The sequence below is a fragment of the Dermacentor silvarum genome, chromosome 4 (genome assembly GCF_013339745.2).
Source record: "Dermacentor silvarum isolate Dsil-2018 chromosome 4, BIME_Dsil_1.4, whole genome shotgun sequence".
NCBI lineage: Eukaryota > Metazoa > Arthropoda > Arachnida > Ixodida > Ixodidae > Dermacentor > Dermacentor silvarum.
This window is the reverse complement of record NC_051157.2, coordinates 59311199-59334756: the sequence shown is the minus strand read 5'-3', so window position 1 is coordinate 59334756 and position 23558 is coordinate 59311199. Positions and strand designations below refer to the sequence as shown.

General features: G+C 52.8%; 1 protein-coding gene across 1 annotated transcript in view; it reads right to left on the bottom strand.

Annotated features, from left to right (window-relative positions):
• Window positions 1-23558, bottom strand: part of LOC119450091 (zinc finger protein 704) — a 111295-nt gene that overhangs the window by 13843 nt on the left and 73894 nt on the right. The window lies entirely within an intron of this gene.

Sequence of the window (23558 nt, the reverse complement as noted above, 5' to 3'; positions counted from 1 at the left end):
CCTCAATTGCAAGTTCAGCTGCAGTATTTTACAAGCCTTCCCAGCATATATAACGTTTCGACAAGACAGGTGTTCCAGTATATACTACTACACAGGCACCATGGCATGGTATATGTATATAAGCCTTACTATATATGTACACATTCTGCAAACTAAATACGCAATTGCACATACATACATACATACATACATACATACATACATACATACATACATACATACATACATACATACATACATACATACATACATACATACATACATACATACATACATGCATACCTACATACATACATACATACATACATACATACATACATACATACATGCATGCATACCTACATACATACATACATACAAATGAGCCAATAAATAACTGTGCTGCTTGTAGCAAAATGCAGTAGAGTGTCATATGGATCTTAATCTCTGCCCCATGGGACTAATCGCAATATATAAACCAGACAAAGAACTATAGGCATTGACATACACACCAGCTAGAACACAAAGTGGCGGAGGCATCTTTGACAGTACATGCTGTGAATTTTTGACACCACTTGCCACTGCTCCATCCCGGAACTTTTCATCCAGTAAACAGATAAAATACAGGTAGAGTTAGCCTCATGGCAAACATCATCTGAATCAGGTGCATATGTGAATTTAAGCTTTATTGTACAACCTTTGTATTTTCTTCCTCACTGATTCCTTTTATATATATATATATATATATATATATATATATATATATATATATATATATTTAACCAACAACACACCCTCCACAGCACACTTTCCCCTGGGTCTAGTAATATGCATCATTTCACACAACGACCTGCCAATGCCCATTGATGGGAAAACCTGACTTGGTTTGCACATCACTAGGAAGTGTTAGAAATAGTGGCCTTGCATACTCGAAAACCCAAATTCAATTGTACGCCAGAACGGATTGCATCGCTTAACTTTGGGCACCCTATTTTTAAAACTCCCTATTGAGCATGTTATCAATAGACTTGCCTCAGAAAGCTGCAGTTCGCTCAATTCAACTGATATGCTACGGAATGGAGAGTCCATTGCGCGCGCCTTCGTGTACGATCGCGATTTAAGCGTGGACGGCGCGGAAAGAGTGGGAGAGGAGGCAAGGGATGACCGGCACAGGGCATTGCTGTTGCCGGGCGCCGCGGAAGAAGAAAAAGCGTCCGGTGGTCGGTCAGGGGCGTCCCCCCATTGAGAGGGCGGCCACAAGGTCGTTCGCTTTCTCGTTCCGGCCCGCGCACGCCACGGAAGCAGCGAACAGCTGCGCTGCGCGCGGTCGATACGCACAGCGCCCCAGGCGCCGGACGCATGTGGCGTGTGCTACTATGTGCTACGCGTATGCGACGACACCCAGCGGTGGGCGGGCGCCATTCGGGTAAACGCCGGTGCGGCGCCCGCCCGACTGTTGCAGTGACGAGAGAGCGTCCCGTGACTGCCAGAGACTGGCAGTACAAATATACACGCGCAAGACTATGCGCTACCTGAACATGTCACACGGCTTCCTTCGATCGCGCTTGCGTCAATCGAGCACTGATACAGGTGTTTTTCAGTTAAGCGCCAATGCAACGTGGGAAAGCTGCCATCAGGGTGGGCTCGATCGTTTACGTTGCGGAATATGCATGTAAAGTAAGTACGAGGCGTGCAGACACTACATTCTCGTACGACGACGAGGCAACTGGTCATACTGCAGCACCAATCGATCAGCTGGCCAGCGACGGCGTGTGCAATGGTCAGGAGCGCCGGTTTAATGTACCGCCTTCCACGCACAAGGAGAGTCGGCCAGTTGTTCGTCAGCGATGTAAAGACGAGGCATAAATAAATTCATTGGCAGTCCGAGGCTGACGAAAGCAGACAGAGGTAGATAGCAGTCACCAATCGCAATCCATTCGTATAAAGGCGGCTTGGGCGTGCCAGGGCTTCCCTCTCGCAGCCCAGAGCTACGCGAAGCCGACGCGTAGTGCAGGCTCTCGTTCAGCTATCCGAGCGGATGGCGTAAGCGTGCGGCACACGCAGCCGGTCGGGGTGTACCCGCGAGAGAGGAGGAGATGCGTGGGAGCGCCTCGCGCGCAGCGGCTTTACAGCGGCGCGTTGTTGTTTACGGCAGCGTAGCAGCGAAGCCACACTAGGGTGCGCCGCGTTTCCGAGGCACAGCTCGGATGAGAGCTTCGGCGTTGCCGCAAGCGCACAGGACCTTCCGTCACCACCAAACGAAATCGGTCCGAACGGCAACCGGCCACGGTGACTCCGCTGCGTGGTCCCCGAAGTGTCTTAATTCTGTCTGTCGTGCGCGTTTTTCTCTGCCTCGCGGTCTAACAGCTGTAGGAGCGCAGAGAGCGGAATCGGCGCTCGGCCCTCCGAGTTTGGTTGGCGGCCGACCTTGGTTTGGCTGCAGCGCCTACGCGAGCGGAAGGGAGGGTCGGGAAACAATGCCGGGTCAAGTGTGCCGGCAGGCAGCAAGGATGTGCGCCCGCCCGCGGATGTGCGCGTATACTGTTATTTTTTTTCCCCCTTTGTTTTGTTTTCTTCCTTTCTTGTACTCGCAGAGGCGCGTGAGTGCGCGATATACACGAAAGAAGGAAGAACGAAAACAGGGGTTGTCTCGGTGAGAATGCGTGCTAGCGCGAGAGAGTGTTGTGCGTAGGTGCGCTTCTTCGTGGCCTTCATTCAACGCACAAAGAGTAAAGTCGAGTGAACGCGGCTTCTTCCTGTGTCGGCTGCGCGAGAAGTTTCTCGGAATTCACGCCTTTTTGCCTGCATGTAGTGGTCTTATGCTGCGCATGCGTTTATCAAGTAATAAACACTGCGTAAATCTTTCGTGCTTCGAGAAAAGGCCATCACTTTAACTGCCCAGTCGTTGCTGGTGCACTTCCCGCACCGCTTACCACGAAGACTTGGATGGTTTCCATACACAACCCACATTTGACGTCATCTCCGTAAAAACGTACGCAACGGCTTAGATCTCCGCATAAACGTAAACTATTTCAGCAGAGGCTTAGCTGGAAAAAAAAAAAAAAAAAAACGAAGGAGAGAGGGAGAAAGCGGGGGGAGAGCGGTGCACACCGGGCACACGCCCCTCCCTCTTGAATCCTGAAATTTCTGTGTCTACCAGGATACCTGACATAAAACGAGGCATCCGCGTGACGTTGCTGCTGCGTCTTCGAATCGCGATCGCCCCTTGTGGCTTCATTTTTTGGCTTTTGCGTTTCGCTTTCTACGTTGCGCGCTCCTTGCGTCGGATATGCGTTCCGTTGAGGGGAGGAGCTGCCGCACGGGTCCGAGGAATCGACAAATCCGGAAAAGAACGAGGTATCCGCCACACATCACCCCTCCCCCGCCTCCCAACGTCCGGCATTAGTAGGAGAAAGAAGGAATGACGGAGCGGCTTGTTTTTCGCGACTACCGTTTCCTTCCGGCTGGGAGTAAAGCTTCTCCATGACACGCTGAAGCCGTGAGAAGCGAACCCTGTTTTCTTCTCCACCCACCCCGGCACGTAGCTCAGCGGCTGAGCTATGGTGTTCTGCTGCTAAGCGCGAGGTCCCGGTAATGAATTCAGGCCGCAGTGACCGCATTCCGGTGGCGGCGGAATGGGGAAAAGGCAGAAAAAGAAAACGCTAGTGCACTTAGACTGTTGTGCAAGTTAAGCAATCGCAAGTCGTCAAAATTGGTCCGGTGCCCTCTACTGAAACGCCTCTCACGAAGCAGCTGTTGCTATTCTGTGACGATATAAGCGCACATTTTCTTCATCTTTCCTGTTCTCTCTGCGTCGTGCAGTTGGCTGCAGAAGCAAGAACGCGTTCAACAATCACTCGCAGCCGAAAGTACTCCAGCGCATTGATACGAGATGGACTGGCCAAATGAATAAGAAAACGATGCACATGGTTAAACCACTCGCGGCTCACGCTATAACATATATGATGCTCGAAGAAAACGATGCGGCCAAAATGTTTGACCTGTTAGTTGTTAGCACATATGGCGAGCGCCACAAAACACTTCCATCACGCGTCTAGTTTTCGGATGTCGTTCAACACGATTTCGACGCGAGACACTTACAGTTGCTGAGAATAATCTAATGCCGAGAATGACGCGTGCCAGGATATTAATTTTCATTTTTATTTCGGGAAGGGAGGAAGTAAGAAAACGTCGTCGATGAAAACCAACGACATCGAGCGTTGTAGCGCGTCTGCTTAGAATTCGCAACATTACGTTGAAAGGATGTGTATTCAACGAAAAAAAAAAAGGAAACACAAGAAAGCACATCCGGTTTCAAGTATATTCCTTCCCTGTTGCGCCCCGACTAGCCAAATCTGGCGATACGGCGACGCTGTACACAATGACGAAGAACGGCGGACAGAATGGATGCCTAAGAAGACTCGCCGGATTATTATGCTCGTAGAAGTCTATCGGAGCCGTAGCGCTTTTGGCAAATTTAAGTCACCGACTTGCCAGGCATTGTGTTAGCGAAGACTGTTGTGCCAGTTTTCCCGCCTTTTTTTTTTTTTTTTTTTCGGCACGGCCGGAACACCGAGTGAAACTTATTGCCCTTGACTGTTGCGCAAGCAGCCTTATATCACCACCGCCCGCCCTTGGATTCATGCCAGAGTCAACGAAGCAGCTGGCCTGAATGAACGAATAAATGTTACTGGTAAAATATTTACGGTAAGGCAGTCTGTTGGCGGGTGCGAAGAAGGAATGTAGAATATGCTGAATAGAGGCCGCATCAATGAATGAACGACGTACGTTTTCGCTCTAGGCCAAGGCGATGAACACACACTGTAACCCAGTTGTAAACATGTTCTCGCAAATCTAAAACAACCGAAACGTACTTCCTCAAGAACCTATTGACCACTAAAACGTTTGCAGGTAACGTAGCCAGCAGACCTCGAAGCGGGTTTTTAGGTGCCCTGCCAAACACATCCGTCAAAACTGGCTTCCCCACAATAAGAGACTCGGCGAGGAGAAGCCAACTTGCAAAATTTCCTTCGCTTTCTTCTTTTTCTTTCTGGGGTTTTACGTGCCAAAACCAGTTCAGATTATGGGGCACGCCGTAGTGGAGGGCTCCGGATTAATTTTGACCACCTGGGGTTCTTTAACGTGCACTACAACGCAAGCACACGGGCGTTTTTGGATTTCGCCTCCATCGAAATGCGGCCGCTGGGGCCGGGATTCGATCCCGCGACCTCGTGCTCAGCAGCGCAATGCCTGAGCTGACTGAGCCACCCCGGCGGGTAAATTTCCTTCGCTATCTAGGCGACAGCTATGATATGTCAGTATACAATTGTGCGTGTTTGTGTAACTTAGAACGTTACCATGGAAATTAATAATAAAGCAGAGGCGAGTCAGCCGGTATCGAAGTTGTGTCCCGTAAAGTCTTGTAACGCGCGGTTTCGTCATCAGGTGTACGCCAAAATCACGGTTTTGTCGCGCTGTAGTACGATCAAGCTGCCTGAATTTCCTTCTTTCCTTTCGTGTGTGTGTTTTCGTTTCTATAAAATGCGAAACTTCGCACTAGGCGCCGTTGCGCCAGACGCGAGAGACATTTGTGACATCTCAGGGCCGGCTGTTGAGCCATATGTCGTTGCCGCATGCGACAGCCGGAAATATGTGACGTCACGTCGAGGAGCAAAAGCCAATGCGTGGTCGGACAAAGCAGAAATATGCGACAGCGTGCCCGCGCAAGGACGTTAGCGTTCTGGATTACCGTCGTGTGTTGTCACACGTCGCTACCAGCGCGAGATTTTCAAACAGCGTACCATGTAACCGTTCACTGCGCACGAAACTGTTTTCAAGAATAACTTCTTACTGTAGTACACTCCTTATGTAACTTTTCTTGCACGGCATAAAATTGCCGCGCACGCGCTGTCTGCTTGGCAGTTTTCTCTTTCTCCCTTGATTTCACATAAGAACTCGGACACTGTGCCGGTATAGCAGTTTGGATGAGAGCAGATTTTGAATAATGGTTGAACAAAGCCCTTATTACGCTTCAGAAGAGGCACCGCCGCGTTCTATAATACAGCGCACGCACCAGCGCTGCATGCCTTTGCGAGATGGCTAATCTACGCGTTGGAACGCTCGGTATTGTACGAGTGACAGGGTCTCATTCGCTAGACACGGGAGTGCGCAAGGACAAGAGCGTCTCTCGGCGTCACGAAAGCGCGCACAATGCCGCCGAGCTCACGCGAGCAAGCGGCACAGCATGCAGCGCGCGACATGATTTTCACTGCGCGGAAAAAAGGACCCCGGCCCCGCTGCACCGGCCAAGGACGCACACCTCCATCCGCCACGTACGTGCTTTACTGAACGAAGGCGGCAGAGGCCATGGGGTTGCACAGCGGTTGCGCCACACACGTCCGCCCGCCGAGCGGACGTTTAACAACCGCCACCACCACCGCACAACGCAGTTGACGAGGCGGAGCCCAATCATCATCGTCAGCAGCGCAGCGCGCGCCGTTCGCAACCGGCTCGGCGTGCTAGTTGGCACACGCGTATTTTCGCCGGCCGGCCGGTCCGGGGAGCAAAAAGCAATGGCTGCTGCTGCGCCATCCCCATTCTCGCCTCCTCCACCTCAACTCGCTAGCGTTGGGAATGGAGAAACGCGCGCCGCCCGGTCTGGCAAGCGAAGCGTCGTAGCGCTGCTCGTTGGCGCCGATGGCCCCGACCTACATTCGAGCTGGCAGCAGCATGGCAGCAGCGGCGGCAACGCGCAGGCAAGCCGGCCGGCGACGATTTCGCAGCCGGCGCCCGCTGGCGTCGCTAGCGTCGCGCCGGCAAGGAGCGGCGTCCTTCCTCTCCTTTCTCCCTCTCCCTCTACCCACTTGGCATCGGCTTCCGCGGCTGAAAATGCGGGCGTCCCCGTGACCAGCAACAACAAGAGGAGATGGGGTGGTGGAGGGTTGGCACGAGAGCTTAAGTCGCGGAAAAAAAGTAAAATTAGGTGCTGCATAAGACGGCGCTGCAGCCAACCGGCACGAGTTGTGCCCTGCGCCCCGGAGCAAGAGCTGAAGCGGTGTTTGCGTGTCCCGCCCGTTGCCAACGCCTTCGATGGAAGTGTGCGTCGCTTTCTTCCTCGCATATACTTCCTCTCCGAACACCTTGCCGCCTATCTGCCTTCTTTTGTTCTCGCTTCTTTTCGATTTTCTGGGAAAGGCATGGCGCATTACTGCGGTTCCGTTTCCTATGCAACCGTTTCCTATGAACTTAAAAGGAAGAATTCTGACGCCGTTAGCGCCAGCTTCGCGAACCTTCCTGTTTCTCTCTTCCCCGTGCATCTGTTCCCTTAGAAATGTGTTCTAAAGCAGTGGGTCCAGTCTCGACAGCAATGCCACACGCTGTTACTGGGCTACGGACACAAATAACGCAACAGATCCAAACGAAACGAAGTGAAAGCGACCGAACAAAGGATATTGACGACGGAACGATGACGAGGGAGCCACGCGAGTTTCTGCATCGATGCGCGAAAGAGAGCGCAACGTTTCGAACTCGCTTTGGTACTAAGATCGAAACTGCGCACTAAAAAGATAAGGCTAGTCGCTGTGCGGTGGGGCCTGCGGAGAATCCGCGCTTTTCGAATTTGCATTCCGCGGACGGACCGACCGTGTCCTCGTTCGCCTTTACAAATCGCGTCGGGCGGGCCGTTGCGTGTCCGCACGCGTCAGAAAAACACATTCCTTCTTTATTTCAACGATGTTTACGCCGTGCCCGTTCCCGAACCGTTCTCTCTTCCCCCTGACCGCGAGCCAAGAAGGTCTCGCTCGCTAGCTCAGGCGTCTGCAATGCGGCCGATACGGCAGCGTGTAAGCAAGGCCATCGGAGGAGGGCCGCCGTAGCAGAGAAGCGAGCCGTTGCGCAATTGCCCGTTCAGCGACGGGAGCATGCTGTGGCGGCAGCCTCCCCAGCCCGCGCGCACACGCACAAACAGCACGCTTCCTGTTTTACCAGTCTCTGACACATTTCGCCACGGTCCCCTTCCACAGCCTCTCTTCCCCTCTCGCTCGTCAATTTCTCTTTAAATTTTTCGCTTACTCTCTCGCTCTCTCAGTGCCCCCTCCGCGAAACAATGGAAACGCGTCGATGCGTGTCGTTCGCCGCACGTGCACTGCAACCTTCTCGGGAGGCGATTATTTCTCAGAACGGCAGGATTTCGAAACGTTCCCTCCGTCATCGCGACTTCAGTGAACGCTGTGACAATCTCTCATGGCTTCCAATAACAGTTTTACGGCTTCTCTGGCAACCTACGAGATCGTCGGAGGAAAAGCGCTCGATGTACACGAACGAGTACGTGAAATGTCGAGGTGGTCAGTCAATATGTGGCACACGCCTTGCCTGCGGCTGCAACTGGCTTGACCACGGGGTCGTTTGCCTCTTCTGGGGCTCGCGTTCACGAACCGCAAGAAAGTGCGAACAAGGTTCGGGGTGAAGATTTCCTCATACGAGAGCAGTGCGATCACTGTAGCGCGTAGAAACAGCGCGCCAAGGATGTGGGGACAATAGCACTAAAAATTAGCGCGAAAGTTCTGTGAGTTTTTTTTTTTTTACTCGGTGGTCCGCGCAAGTTTCACGCTTTGACGATATAGTCTGTCCGCATCGATATCGTCCAGCTACTTGCTGCAAGCACGTTACATTCGTGCCAGTGAAGGCGTGTTACATATAGGAGCTCCGGCACTTCTTTTATTTCGTTCACGCAGTACAAACTGCAGCGCGAACTTTCTTAGGGGGTGTGAAGTTGAGAAGTGACCAAGCTGAAGACTATGAACGATATGGTTCATACATAATGCATTTTATGCGTCGATTTTGAAGTATCTGCGTGAAACGGGCCTCCGTGCTTATATTCAATTTCATTATACGGCGTAGCAACCCAGGCGAAAAAAGAAAAAGAAACTTTATTGTCTCCATATCTGACACATTTCGCCGGGCGCGCACTTATCGTCGTTTCACTCGTATTTCCTCGTTGTGCGCAAAGCGTCATCTGTCTGTCTGCGGCGTTTCCAAGACACCGCTCGTTCGAGCACAAGCGGCCGCGCGATTGTCCCGATGCGGCCCCCGGGTCAGCCAAGGCATCCGTGATGTGGCGATTGATTGATCGCTCGGGTTCCGCTTGCGGGAGCTTTTGACGTCCCTCTTCGAGAGCACGCGTTCGCACGCAGCACGCGCATTACGCACGCACGAGCCGCTTCGGAGCTCGAGGAGTGATTTATCGGCGCGCGGGGGGCAAGGCGACGCGCAACTCGAGTCGTCGAGAAGCGCCGGTCCGCCGGAATCACGGCAGCCTTTTTCTTCTTCGCTTCACGGCGACGCCGCGCGTGCCGAGTCTCCCACGCACGCAGCTGCGCGTCTCGCCTCTCCGGCACCTGGACGGGCTTTAGTCGCAAGAAAGGCTACAGCGGCACAGGCTGCCTCTCGGTCTTGTTTTGGCAAAAGTTTTCGGCTAGGGCTGGACGTATAGAAAGCCCCGGTAGGTTTCTTTATTACCGGGACACGCGGCTGAGACTAATGGGCTGCGTGCATAGAACCGCACGGGCGTGGCCGCAGGGCCGACCGTTGAGACACCTATACGAGAGTATGCGATTTATATATTCAGTGCTAGCATCTATAGACTAGGCACCTATAGCATATCAAAGAGCAGAGGCGCGCAAAGAAGCGCTCTCCACGCGTTTTCGGATGCTGCTAAATTAGAGGTCGACCACGACGGTTCGCTATAGATGGTTGTGTGTCCGATGCGGCGGCAGAGGGCCAGCGAGAGGTGTGTTTTGTGTTTCTTTTTCTCAACATAAAGGCTCTAATTGGCGGTACTTATTAGTAGGATCATTGCCTATATCATGCAAGTATACCTACGTTCAGTACACTATACGTTTGTCCAAAATGTGCGCGACAAACTTAATTCTTTAAGGAGATTACAAGAAGCCTGCGCTCTCTACATAAAAAAAAAAGGAAATAAAAGCGTATACATGGCCCACCATTCCTTCTATAAGGGGAAAACCGCCGCGGTAGCCCAGTGGCTATACGACATTGTGCAGCCGAGCTCGAGGCCGCGTACGTGGTCGACCCCGTCCGTGGCGGCCGCATTTCGATGGGGGTGAAATGCAAAACCGATCATGTGCTTATATTTAGGTGCGATTTAAGAATTCCCAGGTATTCAAAATTATTCCGGAGTCTCCCACTAACGCGTGCCTCAATCAGATCGTGGTTCTAGCCTGTTAAACCCCAGGACTTTTTTTTTTTCTTTTTCCTCAAAAGGGGGATTTGTGCCATGGGCCGGGACTCCAAGATACATAACGCGCTGGCTGCGCACTCGAGAGTTTGCTAAACGCTATACACCGTCTACATGTACGTTATTAACGATAGCTACCAGCGGTAGACAGCGAATCGGCCGGGCTCGTCGTAGCGGGATATAAAGACGATATTCACGACGCGCAGGCCCGTAGGGCACGGTCTCCTTAACCGGTCTATAGTTTACCTAACTTTCTAACTCCTCTTCTGTCCACCGCCTCGATTTCGCCCGTCTCGCTCAGCAAGCACGTAAATTTATCGCGAGGAAACAACAGTTCGCCATGTGCGCCGCGACCACGATTTAAAAACTGGATCTTGCGGCTGCTGCTACGACAGCCCGCCAAGGTCAGCACGACACCAATCGAATAGAGTTCCCTGAACTCGGTTTCTTTGTATACGCGATTCACTGACCCTGCGTCGCATGCCGGTCGCCGCAAGGTCGTCGTCGAAATCGATCGAGCTACTTGCACACCTGCCGGCGCGGCCGCCGTATTGCGTTCGGCCGAGTGGTATACTACACCTGCACACACGCACCGCACTGCACGCTCGCCTGCTTCTCTGCCTCGGCCACTGGGTCACGGCCCGCGGCACCGCCGTGGCCGCGACTGCATGCATGCGCGGCGCCGGGGTCGATACATATGAGAGCGTACACACCATGGATGTGAACGCGCGCCCGTGAGCAAACCTTGTCGCAGTCGTTCGGCGACACCCCGTGCGTGAGATAGTCAAATCGACTGCTGCAACGCCAGAGCGCGCGAAGACCTCGTCTGGCTCAATCCACCCACCCCCTCTACTTTTCCACTTCTACGAAGGTCATCGATGCGCCACGGATTTGTTCGCATTTCTATGGAGAGACGATCGATGGCAGGACATCCGACGAGGCTCTGTTGCGATATCATATATCGTCTCTCACTCCCCCCCACTTACAAAGCAGGGTGCGGTTATCGACAGCGTGTACATGAAAACACAAGCACGCCAGCGCATGCCTGGTGAGGCTCTCTAGCGCACGACTATTGATTCAATAATCTGCCGTGAGGAAGACCCAAGCAAAGCCAGCAATAGAAGAGGGAAACTATGGTCGATCGCGTGTTCACGCTGCTGTGCCTTTTCATTTTTTAAGCGTCTCGATGCCTTTCTTTTCGACTAGATTCGCCAGTGGAGATACGGGCTTGCGATCAATAGAGCAGACTTCAATCACTTAGCCGAGACAAATGGTGCAAGAGAGCTCGTCTGTGACCTGTATACGCTTGGACATAATGAAGGTCGTTCTAGCTTACAACGATCCACACGCTATGCCTCTAGCGGGGAAGCCGGTGACACTATACTGGAGACAAGTCAGGTTAATCACCAATAATTCCTTTTCTTTTTTTGCTTTATCGAAATGGGAAAGAAACGGTAACGAACCAACTCTTATAAACGATTGATGACGCCTGCGGCTCTAAGCAATAAGCGAAGGCCTCTGAGGTGAGGCCTGCGGCCAGCAGTGAGCGGGCAGTGGCATGTGCAGGACCACGAGCGATGCGAGACGACCTTGGCAAACGCCCTGATCGCCCTCGGTAGCCTGCTTCGGAGTAAGCACGCCGATTTCGCCAGCGCGACTACCACCGGCTTCAGAGCCGGCACGCGCTGCTGCCAGGCGCGCCTTCGGCTTTCTCCATTTCCCTCCCTCTCTCGGCCTTTCCTCTCTCCTCTCCACACCAATTACCGCCCTCCTCTCCCGTGGTTGCAGTGCACGGCTCACCCCTTCTACGCTCGCGCCGGATGGGAATGGGAGGGGGGCGGAGGGGGGAGGAAGGCATCAGCGCGAGCCCTTTGTCGCCGAGGCCTGCCTGCCCTTGGGGTTTCGACGCGTGCTCCAGAGAGAAAACGGGTTGCGCCGGGCAGGGCCGATTTTCATCGATCCCCCTTATTTATTCGTTCGTGCCTTCGTTTATTCGCCGTGCGCCCTGTCGTGCGTCGCGCGTCACGTTCGAAGGCTGTTGCCGAGAGCGCGGCGCGTGCATGCAGGTACAGCGCACGCGCTGCCTCGATCACGCAGCGCAGGCCATTTCATTGTCGGCCGCACCTCCTCTATATATATACGAGGTGCACGATCGCCTCTCTCTCTTTGTGCAGTCAGCTGGGCCTGAATGCGCTCCTTTATTAGTTACTTCTCTATCTTTCAATGTCCACAGTCAAGCAGTCTCGGCGGCGAAAATATATTTTTTTAGCAGTTTAGATTATGAAAACGCTAAGGTCACAGAGATGACCTCGCAGTACGCACTCTGATGGAGATGTAAATTGAGTTGTTGACGTGCTTTAAGATATACGGATTGCTTTCCTTCTTCACACTTTCAAAAAAAAAAAAAAAATTGACAGTCACTTTAGCATACGCTAAAGAACACCAAGAAGAAAGCCTGCGCGCTCACGAGACATTCATTAAATTACTTTGACATTCTCATTCGAATGCGTTGTCACTTCCTTTTACTTGTTTTCCCCCTTCACTTGTTTTTTCTCTTCACTTGTTCTCTTTTCCGGTCGCCTAGACATCGCCACTGGTTCTGCGTGGTTAAAGGCACGTTATGGAACGGTCGTGGCTCTCTCTTTTCCGTTCGTCAATTTTCTTGTAGCGCAGGCAGAATGAGAGGGACACGGAAAGGCACATTAGACAAACACACAGCGCTAACTTTCAACAACAGATTTATTTCCAGTTCTTGCAGGCGTATACTTATACTACTCAAAACGTCATAAGACACGCGTACATTGCTCGGCAAATATGAACAAACCCGGGAAAACCACACGCAGACACTTTTGTGGCCACACTGATTACTTAGAAGGGTGTCCGTTCAACGAGAACAGAGGTAATCGAGCTCTTTTATTGATAAATAAATTGATGGCTTACTGGCGCATGCGTCACCAAATTTGGCTATGTTCGTGGCTTCCATAGTCATTTCGCACTTCTAGTCATGATAAGTTTCTTTAATGTGTACGGTCGTCGGATTTTTCGACCCATGAGCCATCTATAGGGCTTTCGCCTTAATAAATGTCAATTGAGAGTCAGTGCCTGTCCTGAGTGTACCTTTTTCGTCCTTCGTCTAAGTGTGAGCGCGACACAAAAATACATCATGAACGCATGCCAAACTCGCTCAGTTTTCTATCCTAATGGCCTATAGTGGTTTCGGCGCTGCGCTGCTATATGCCCGAGGTCACAGGTTCGAATCCCGGCCACGGAGGTCACAAGTCGATGGAGACGAAATACAAGAACACCCATGTAAGTACCTTGCATTGGGTGCGCGTTTAATCCGGAGTGCCTCACTACGGCGTCCGCACGGTTTCCTACAGCGTCCTACGGTTTGGGCACGGTTTACTACGGCGTCCTACGGTTTGGGCACGTAAAACCCCTGCATTTATTTAGACACTCATTTCGAGCAGGTTATAAACTCTGCAAAGAAGAGAGAACGCTATCTGTATCTGTTCGCTCTGGCGGTGACGTATGCAAGCGGCAGGAAAACATCTGCGCCGCGCCATGCAAGCGAGGACACCAATCGCGTTGTCAGTGCCCGCATATATGCGGAGCCGCATTTTTCGTCCTTGCGCACACTAACTTTCGCTGTCGCCTTCCTTCCTTTCTCTCTCTCTATTTCAGTTTGGTTTTATATTCCTCCGCTCAGTGTGGCTGAGCTAGCGAATTAGAGAAGGAAACGCGTCGCTGTACACAGAAAGCTTCTTGCGAGGAGAACCGCCTGCAAAGTTTTTGCATACTTCGGGTCAAGTTGAAAATTCATTCACATTATACTACGTATATAGATTACGCGTAACCCAACCGTGCGGCGGCCCATATGCTCCCACTCAGCGTTTTCCAAATCGATCGATGCACTAATAGAGAAGTTCGTAAGGTTCGTGAAGCCGATCAATAAACTATATGACAGCAGCGCGGCGCTTCGCTTTCGCTCGCATTTCGTCGCCGAAGGTCGCTGCGCGGTTCCCCGCGTACAGATGAAGCCGCGCAGCCGAGTGACACGAGAGATAACGCCCGTACCGTCAACGCAGTTCCGAGGCGTGCACTAGAAAGTGAGCAAGCTCGCTCGCAGCCGAGTAAGAAGAAGAGACAAAGCGGGCCTGCCGGGGCTGAATCGCGCGCCGTACGAAGCAGGTGCGCCGGCGGCGCCGGTTGTCGCAACAACTGCCGCGGCGAGAAATAAACGTGACGCGCGCCGGCCGGCCGGCGAACGCCGCACGCGCCGGCTATGCTGTGCCGACACCGGCGGCGCGCCTCGTCTTCCTCATACCTGGCAAAACAACACCGCGAATGCCGTCTATACACGTGCATCGGACTAGGCGCGATGTTTGTTTGATCCTGTGCTTCTCTCTGCGCGCTTTTGTTTTCGCGTGTTCTCTCTGTCTTTCCCGGATCGTCCGGTACCGCGGATAGACGCGTTGTCGTTCTCCACTTCGAGCTTTTCTTCGCCGACGTCACTATCACTTGTGGACGCGACTGGTATATATATATATATATATATATATATATATATATATATATATATATGCTACTTGGCACGGAAAGCACTACATGCGTCGCGATGTCATTACGAAGAGGAAGGAAGCGGCCAACGAGCGTACCTGAGTCGCTTTCTAATTGGAAAAGAAGCATGAAAAAGATGGCACGCGAGAAGCGCGGCAGGTGCTGCTTTATAATTATGGGCTTGTTCAAGCGATCAGCTGGGTTGAGCGCGCGCTCCGGAAACGACCGCAGAAGGTCACAAACTCGGGATATGAGGAAACGGTGTCTGTCCCTTGACGGCCAAGGAACGGAAAGAGCAAATGAGCGTACGAGCAAGCGCTCCTGCATTGATGAACATTGAACTTCGAATGCTCTGTACACAATAGGTCGATCGCTAACACTGATGTATAAATGCGTAGTATAGAAAAGTCACGCGAACAAAGAGAACAATCGCCCTCACAGATCCGATGAACTCATGTTTCCGATGAACGTTGATCCCTATCAGAACAAGGGAGCGCTCTATAGGAAGGAGGAGGAGGAGGGAAAGAGAAGGCAGGGATGTTAACCAGAAATGCGTCTGGTTGGCTACCCTACTGTGGGGGACGGGAAAGAGGGAATAGAAACCCCTCAGGGCATTCGGGGCCGTGAGGCAGCTGCGCCACATAACAACCGCGATGCGCAAGGAAGCGAGCTTGCGCGCGAGAGAGAACATAAGGGAGTAGGAAGAAGTCCCACGTTCGGGCCAAAGGTTGCGCCACGGTTTGCAGCAATCAGTGTTCGTCTAGCCGTGACGCAATCTAAGCCAATATTCGGCGCTGCAGCAAAAATCGATGTGCGCGCATTCGGCAGCCGACAACAGCAGTCAGTAGCTTTGCTGCGACTTCCCGCATCACGCTATCGCGTTGTGTTGCCGGTGTGTGCCATCAACCGCGGCGCACGCTTACTTTCACCGAGCCAGGAACGGTAGGTAGGCTACGCGGAAATGAATCCCTCTTCTGCCGCGGTGCTGAACGCCAGCTATTTATTCCAGCCACGCGGCGCGCGTGTGTGTACAGCGTCGACATACGTGCCCGTGCGCTAGTGCGAAGGTTACGGGAGGCTGCGAAGCGGGAAGTGAAGCGACTGGCTTTTGCCAAGCGCTGGCTCTTCTGCGTCGCCTGCCGCCGCTCTGCTGCCGATACTTGCTAGTTGCGACATACCGTACTCTCTCGTGGTCGAAATCAAACGCATGAACAGGAGGGAAGAAGGGGGTTCAGAGTTGTATACTTCTAGTACACGTGCCGACGTTCCTCACCACGTCGCAGCGCGCTACAGAGTGCATTCAAGGAACGGACCGTGAGGTCGTTTTCCGCTTTGCCCGTCGCACCTGCGTCGACACATGGTAGAGCAACGTTCGTTTTGTTCCCTCTATTACGTTCTTTTCCCCCTTCCTGTTCATCCCTCGCTGCATCCCCAAGCGGTCTCAACAGCGCAGCACGCAGTCTTGTACGCCGAATCACAGTTCTTGCCCACCTGCCAATTGACATCACCGCAGCGCTTCCATCTTTACAAGGAGTGCCTCACGATATTCACATGCGCGATGGAGACAAAGAGAGTAACAAAGATCGCACATAGTGGCTGCGCGGAAAGCGACCGCCCAGTGAAAACGGCGGCGTCGTCTCGAACAGGCAGTTCCCCCAGCGTGTGCCACGCGCTGTTTACGATCGCCAGTAGAAATGTACGCGGAAGGAACATAAACGAGAGAGGAACCGACACCTCAGCCCAGTTTGCGGGCTGTTGATGTTGCAAAGGCGCTCTCTCGCCTCACTCTTCCTAGGCTGTTTTTCTTTTAGAGTGGTTCGTCGGTGCTTATTAAAACAAGCTCGCACATATCGCCGGCCAACGAGTGAGAGAGCGTGAAGATAGCCAGAAAGGAGGAGACAGACGGGTGCGTGTAGAACCGATCGGGAGTGCGAATGGAGGGAGTGAAAGGGGAAGAGAAGACAGCTGCGTCCGTCCTTGGCGAAGCCGTGACGACGACGGCGGCGGCAGCAGCAGCAGCAGCGCAGCATTGCGAAATGCAGAGAGAAGCGACAGCGCTTGGCGGAAGACCGGCGTCTCCGCTTGCAACCCCCCCCCCCCCCCCCCCTCCTTTCCTTGCTTCTCGAACCGTCCCCCTCGACCTCGAGCGAGAAGGCGACAAGAAGTCTGGCTGGGCAGGGCCGTCGCCTCTTTATGCGCACCGAGCGAATGCATGACGTTCGCAGCCGCATGACGCGACGCCCTGTTGCGGTGTGCCTTCGCCTTGGCGCACTTGGCCGCATGAGATGCGGGCGAGCTCCAGCACCCCTCGCGCGTTGCCTCTGCGACGTTTCGGATCACCTTGCTCGAAAGCTGAATGAAAGTATATAGTGAAAACAAATCAAAGCGCCTCCCGTGCCTCGCTCTCGGGAAGAGACACTTGCGTGAGTGACGATGTTTAAAAGCCGGCAGGTCGCTGCATTTGTTGCGCAAGTTGGCGGTACGTGCTGCCACCATCCGCGCTCGCTGAAGCAGGGGCGAACAGTCCGCACCCAGCTCCCTCGACTGTCGGCCTTCGCGCAAAGATGATGGTGACTCTTTTGATGGTGATGATACGATGATGTTTTGTGTGTGTGCGTGCGTGCGATAGTAATTGCCTCTGACACATTGTAGCTGTTTCAAGCTTAGTTACCTTATCATTGTCACTCGCTGCACTTTAGTATTTTGTTGCTATTTTGAAACCAGTCTCCTCTGCAATATACAGCTGGCCCTGAGGTATAATAAATAAATAACCAATCTACAATGGCAATTCCGATTCAAGACCGTTAACGTCGGAAGGCAGAAAGACAAATCCGTGCACCGTCCGTCACTGCGCATGCGCTCGCTGAGCCGCCACCTGGTGGCTCATGCAGACACGACGGCCGCCATGTTTTCCTCTAAAGTACGAGAAAGGTCCGTGTTATACCAGTTCACATGTAAGCGCTTATGTGCATGTTTCCGTTGACGACACGCGACGCAAGGACGCAAGCCCTGCCGCCGACGGCAGTGGCAACGGCAGCGAGGCAGCCAACTCTGTCGGCCGCTGACGGGCCCCCGGCCATCGTCCTTGCGCGCGAGCGAGCCGGTTATGTATGCTCGTTACCGGTGAAACCGGCGCGCCGCACTGGCTGGTAGCGCGCTCAGCTTTTCTTTCGCGATCGTTATCGCCTGCTCGCTTCGCGGGTGATCCGTTTTCTGGCTTCGCTATTTCTTTCATTTTTATTCGATTATTTCCACCGCGTCCGTAATCGGGGTCGTCTATAATCGTTTCTCCGCGTCGATGCATCGAGGCGCTTCGGATATGCGCTATCCCGCCCAACTCGTGCGATGTATGTATAGAGCCCCTGCTACAATGCGCTTTCTTTTGTTTATATATATATTGGTCGTTCGGCACGCTTTATTCCTGGCCGTGCCTTGTGCTCCGTTCGCGTTTTCTCTTTCTGCGCTGCCGTTGTAACTGTGGCAGCTGCGCCAGCTACTGTGCCGTAATCGGACCAGTTGATAGAATCGATCGCTCTGAGTCGTTCCATAAACCACCCTATAGGTCCTTGGTGCATAACTCGCAAACCAAGAAGAAAGATGGGCGGTGGCTAGAGAGCAAGAGCAGGACAGTGATATGCAAACGAAAATTTGCATAGATAAGTTAGATTGCTTCAAGAAAAGAGCTTAAGGACGTTAACTTGCTTGTCGGTGTTTTTTTTTTTTTTTTTTTGCTTTCAGTAACGTGAAGGTAATGGAAACGTTTAATACGGCTCGTGTTCTTTTTTGTATTTGTTCTTGTTTTTCCTGTAAAACATGAGACAGGCACTACATCAGTATCAGCTGCATGCAGCCGTCCTTCTACGGGCTTCTAGCACGAGATCATGGCTGTAGCAGTGCGTGTCTCGATGTTTCCAGACAAAGACAATTGAACGAACGCGTTTTGCGCTTCTTGAAGCAACCCATGAGACGCACAAATTGTGCAAGTATAGAAACGAGATAATGCTACAAGGTGCGCCTATCATAAAAAGGGGTTCTGATGAGGCCAGTCTATATTGTCCAGTCATCCTTGACACTCTACTTTGGAGGTTCAAATCGAGCGGATGTTAGCCCTACACACGCGGTCATAGCACGCCATGTGTATCAAAAGCCGAAAATTCAGTTCAGGAGTGACCATACGGATACACACATAATTGCAGTGCAACAGGTCTTGCGTACGCGCTGCAAAATCCTAGAAATTAAGAGCTCGCCTTGCCCACTTGGACTATGTCAAAAGTGCCGGCAGCGGCACACAAGGCCGCCGCAAGGCGCTAACAGAGCAGCTGTTACGCGCGGAGAGTCCTTACAGCTCGGCTGACGGCGCAGCTCACTTTCTACTGGTATGCGGCGTGTGGCAACTGGACGACGGGACACCCTTCTCTCGTACGACGTCTCGCCTCGATGCCAAAGACACTGCCAATAGACTCCAAACCCGCGCGCCCGCGCTATGACAGCCACGCAAGGACTCGCTCACCTGCACTGACAAACGATCGGCGCGACTCCGAAGCTGCCAACCGCCTTCGGCCAATCGAACTTGCCCGTCGCCGTAACTCGGGCAGGCATGGATATATATATATATATATATATATATATATACAGATCGCAGCAAAGACAGCGACCGCACACCGACTTCCTGTGTCTAGCCGCGAGCGGTGCCCGGAATAGCCCCCGAAAAAAAGAAGAAAAAGAGTTACCTAACAAACAGGGTCGCGCAGTGGGAACGGTGTGGTTGAGACAGGAAAGGGTTGTTTGCCGAGAGGTAGCACCCGGGGACGGCGCGCCGTAAAGCCGGTTCGACCCCAATTCGAGCCCGCGGCGTTCTCTCTGTGACAGCAAGGTTGGCCGACTGAACCGAAGAACAACGCCGAATGGGGAGGGGGGAGTTGCTAAGGTTATATAGAGACAGTGCGCGCCGTACGTGTACATACTACAGTCGAAGCCCGCAGGCGGCCGCAGTCGAGTTAATAAGCCGTTCGGCAAGGTGACGCCCTTGCAGAGCAGTGCTCGCCCGCTCGGCCGCGCTCTAACATATAACGGCTTCTCTTCGGCTCGCGGCGCAGAATTTCAGCGACCTTCGCGCGCGCTCCTCCGACCCTGGAATGCCACCGGTGCTGCTTTATCTGCTCCTGTGCTGCCTGCCGTCGGTCGTTGCAAGGCGGTAGCAGTAGCTCGCATCGTAAAGGCCACGCTCTCTCTCTCTCTCCAACCCTCTCCTTCCAGCGCTGTCTTCAGCAACTGGGCCTTGTGCCACACCGCAGCCTTACTTGTGACATGCCGCCATCCCACCTCGAACTTTGGGCCGAACGCCACCAATTCGCTCCTCAGCATCCACGCCTCCCACCCCCCATCATCACGTCGTTATTACCCGGCGGCGTTCGCGAGCGCTCGGTGGCCGCTGCAACAATAGAATTGATCGCCTCGGGAGCTGCCGCCCCGAGGCGCGCGTTTTGTTTTGCTGATCTCTCTCTCTCTTCATCTCGATCTATCTCTCCACGGAGTCTTCGAATCTCAGCGGGTGCGATAAAGAACTCGCAATAAGAGCGCTCGTTTTTGTAGGTCGACCACACGTATCATACGCGGGGAAGGCTGCAGGTTCGAAGTGTGAGATTCGTTGCGTGACTCGCTAGTTCGTGACTCACTGTGTAATGTGCGAGTGCCAAGCGGAAAACAGAGCTTGTGCGAAGCATGCGTGCATTCTCTTCGATGCCCTGCAGACCGTGATGTTGCCGGCGCGGAATTAAGGCTACACGAAGGAGGAGGAGGAGGAAAGCGGCGGTAGGCGAGACAATGAGTGCCCTGCGTATTGCCCTTGGCATTAGTGCGCGACGGCGCTGATGAGTCGTAAATGACCCTATACGCGGGCAAGGGCGTCATTGGTGACTTCGACTCTGCGCCGACGGCGATAGTTCATTAGGCTGACAGACAAAGCGGGAAAACAAAAAGGCCTAGAAGGGAAGAAAGACGTACCGTCGCCACGGCGGAAGCTGCCGCAAACGCGGACAGCGCTACCGCGGCAGTTTGGCCTTGGGACTGGGTATGTGCACGCAGTCGCGAGTGCATGCATGTATATAAAGAAGCGCAAACTGACGAAGAATGTCTGTAGCCTCAACGCCAGAGCGGTAACCACTTGCGTTGTTGTCAGTTATATTTTGTAAAAGCGTTATATTTGAAATAGTAACTATACTACATGATACATCGAGAGTCGCTGGTATCCGGAACGGGGCAGAAGTTTCTTCAATATATTAAAACAAAATTGGAGGACGTTTATAAGCTTCGCCTTTAAGAGTGGAACGCGATAGCGTTATCGGGCCCCGTTCGCATCGCATTTTTCTTTATGAGTAGGCTTCACTGCAACAAACAACGTGGGAAAGCCAGCTTACAAAGACCAAGCTTACACCGATCCCTTTAAGGTCGGCTTCACCTTTAGATACACATACATTGCTGGAAATACATTTTTCTAGGGGCAGTATAAGCCGCCTTATATCAAACCATGAAGGCCCTAGGACACTTTTTTTTTTCAACATTTTATTGTTTGCTGTTGCCCTGAGGCGCGCGCGCGTCCAAAACACATTAGGCAGGCTCAGCCGATTTTCTCAGCCGCGGACGCCGACACCGGATTTTCTGCGACACGGGGCCCTTAACGCAATCACGTTAATAAACTCTTTTGATACACTATAGCTGCTGCCAGGGACTATAAGTAGTACCGTCATGACAGCACCATCCTTATGGGTTGCCTACTCGAAAGCTAGAGATGCTAAACAATTAGGAACAGTGCCCGAATGGCATCTTCACTAGACACTAACTGCTAACATAAGAGGAGCGTGAAAAGGCAGGAAGATGAGAATGTCGCCCCTCAAACTTGCAGATAACTTGCAGATACTCGGTCACGAAGCTAAGTGGGCAGTATATATATAGCAGACACACGGCCGCCGAAAGCGCCCGACGAGTGCATGCAGTGCAGCATCGACAGCGGCCGATCAACGGGTTATGGCTGCGTCTATAACCGCGCTCGTTTACGACAGCTGTTCCCGGTCGCCTTCCGGGAATTTCTGCTACGCGACACCCGTGTTTCAGTGCAAAGTGCGCGATGTAGCCGGCGCTCTATGCTCGATCGTGCAACACGACGACGCATAGCGGCTCTCAACGGCTACACGTCGGGCAAGAGCCAAGTCACGGAGCGCGCGCACGCACACAGGTGTTCCAACCCTGCTTGCTGCCTCCCCTGCGTATATAGCGCCGCGGCGCCGGTTTGCAGGTGCGCGCGTGGGAGGTTGTTTTCTCCTCTTGTGCCTCGCTGTCGGGTTTGACCGAAATTGTTGCATGCTCGCCGCTTTCCAACCCTTCGAGACGAAACTGTAGCACTTGTACCCAAGCGGCCCAAGCTTCCTTCGACGCCCAACGACATTCCTTGCATGCTATATACTATAGCCCGAGCCGCTTAGACGACGGATCGTCCTCGGAAGAGAACGTCGTGGACATGAAAGAAAACTTTAAAGTGCTGCACATGACAGAGAGCGATAGCTGGCCCGGCGGAAATGGATAATGACAAGGCACGGCGAACGACGACGGCATGACGACAGTGACAGAACAATGACGACAGTATGGCGATGATGACGGTGCGACATCATAACCCCATCTCGGACGGGCGTAGAATATCCTGGGTGGGAACAAAACGTGGGGATGATGCCCGCAACAGACGCCATGAAATTTGGGTAAAGTGGACGCTGCCGCATCAAAATAAACGAAGAAGACTAAAACAAAGAGAATAGGAGGCGAAACTTTACGGAGAAGCCGGCTTCTGTAACCACCCAACATGTACCGTTTCCGTTTCACTCGGGGACACATCGGATCGCTCAGACCTTCATGACCTTGGCTTCGAGGATATGGCAATGCGCGCGCCGAACCTGCCGAGGTCGATGGCAAGCGCATAACTGCACGAGTCCACCGCAGCAGACGTGCGGTTGTGCAACGCAGCCTTCGCATAATCGCGACTGATGTAAGCATTTTTTTTTCTCGAGTGTAGCTCGCTTAATGAGTCCTCGATATGCGCTACAAGTTCTCGGCTATCGTGCAGATTCCCCCGCATGGGACCATGCAGGTGCACTTAGGCATGCAGCAGTCTAGACATCATACGACCGGTGACGAAAAAGACGGAACTCGTTCCGCCAGTAATACACGTTATTGGGAAATCTGGCGGCAAATTGTACACCGTGTTAGCTCCAAGGAAAGCTTCAAAAGTTGGAAAAAGCGATCTGTATAATCGTCTCTTTACGTTTTAGTCTATTTATGTCGATCACGCTGGAGCTATCATGGTCACGTCGCGCTCAACTGGAACAGCTGCAAGTAGTGCTCCGAGTCACCTTCACGCTTTCGTCTGTCGCGATGACGTCATCGTGCTCGTTTCCGCCGGCTAACTAAACGGATTTATACACTGCCTAACTGTGTGGGCAACCTGTTAACTGCTCGAAGCCACTCGCATCTGCGTCGGAGCCGGATAACTCTGCCTTTTTTCTGTTATCGTTTTTCTCCGTTTCCGTGGCTTCTGCGCACATGTGTGAGCTACGCAGACAGTGCGCATTTATATTGATAGATGGCAGTCGCATCGCGCGCCACTTCCCATGTTCACACGTACTACATAGGTTTGTGTGTGTGCAGGCAGCGGGACGACGAGGGAGACCTACGCATCTCGGTGAACATGGTTAGCGCGAAGGTCGCGGTCTTTGCAACA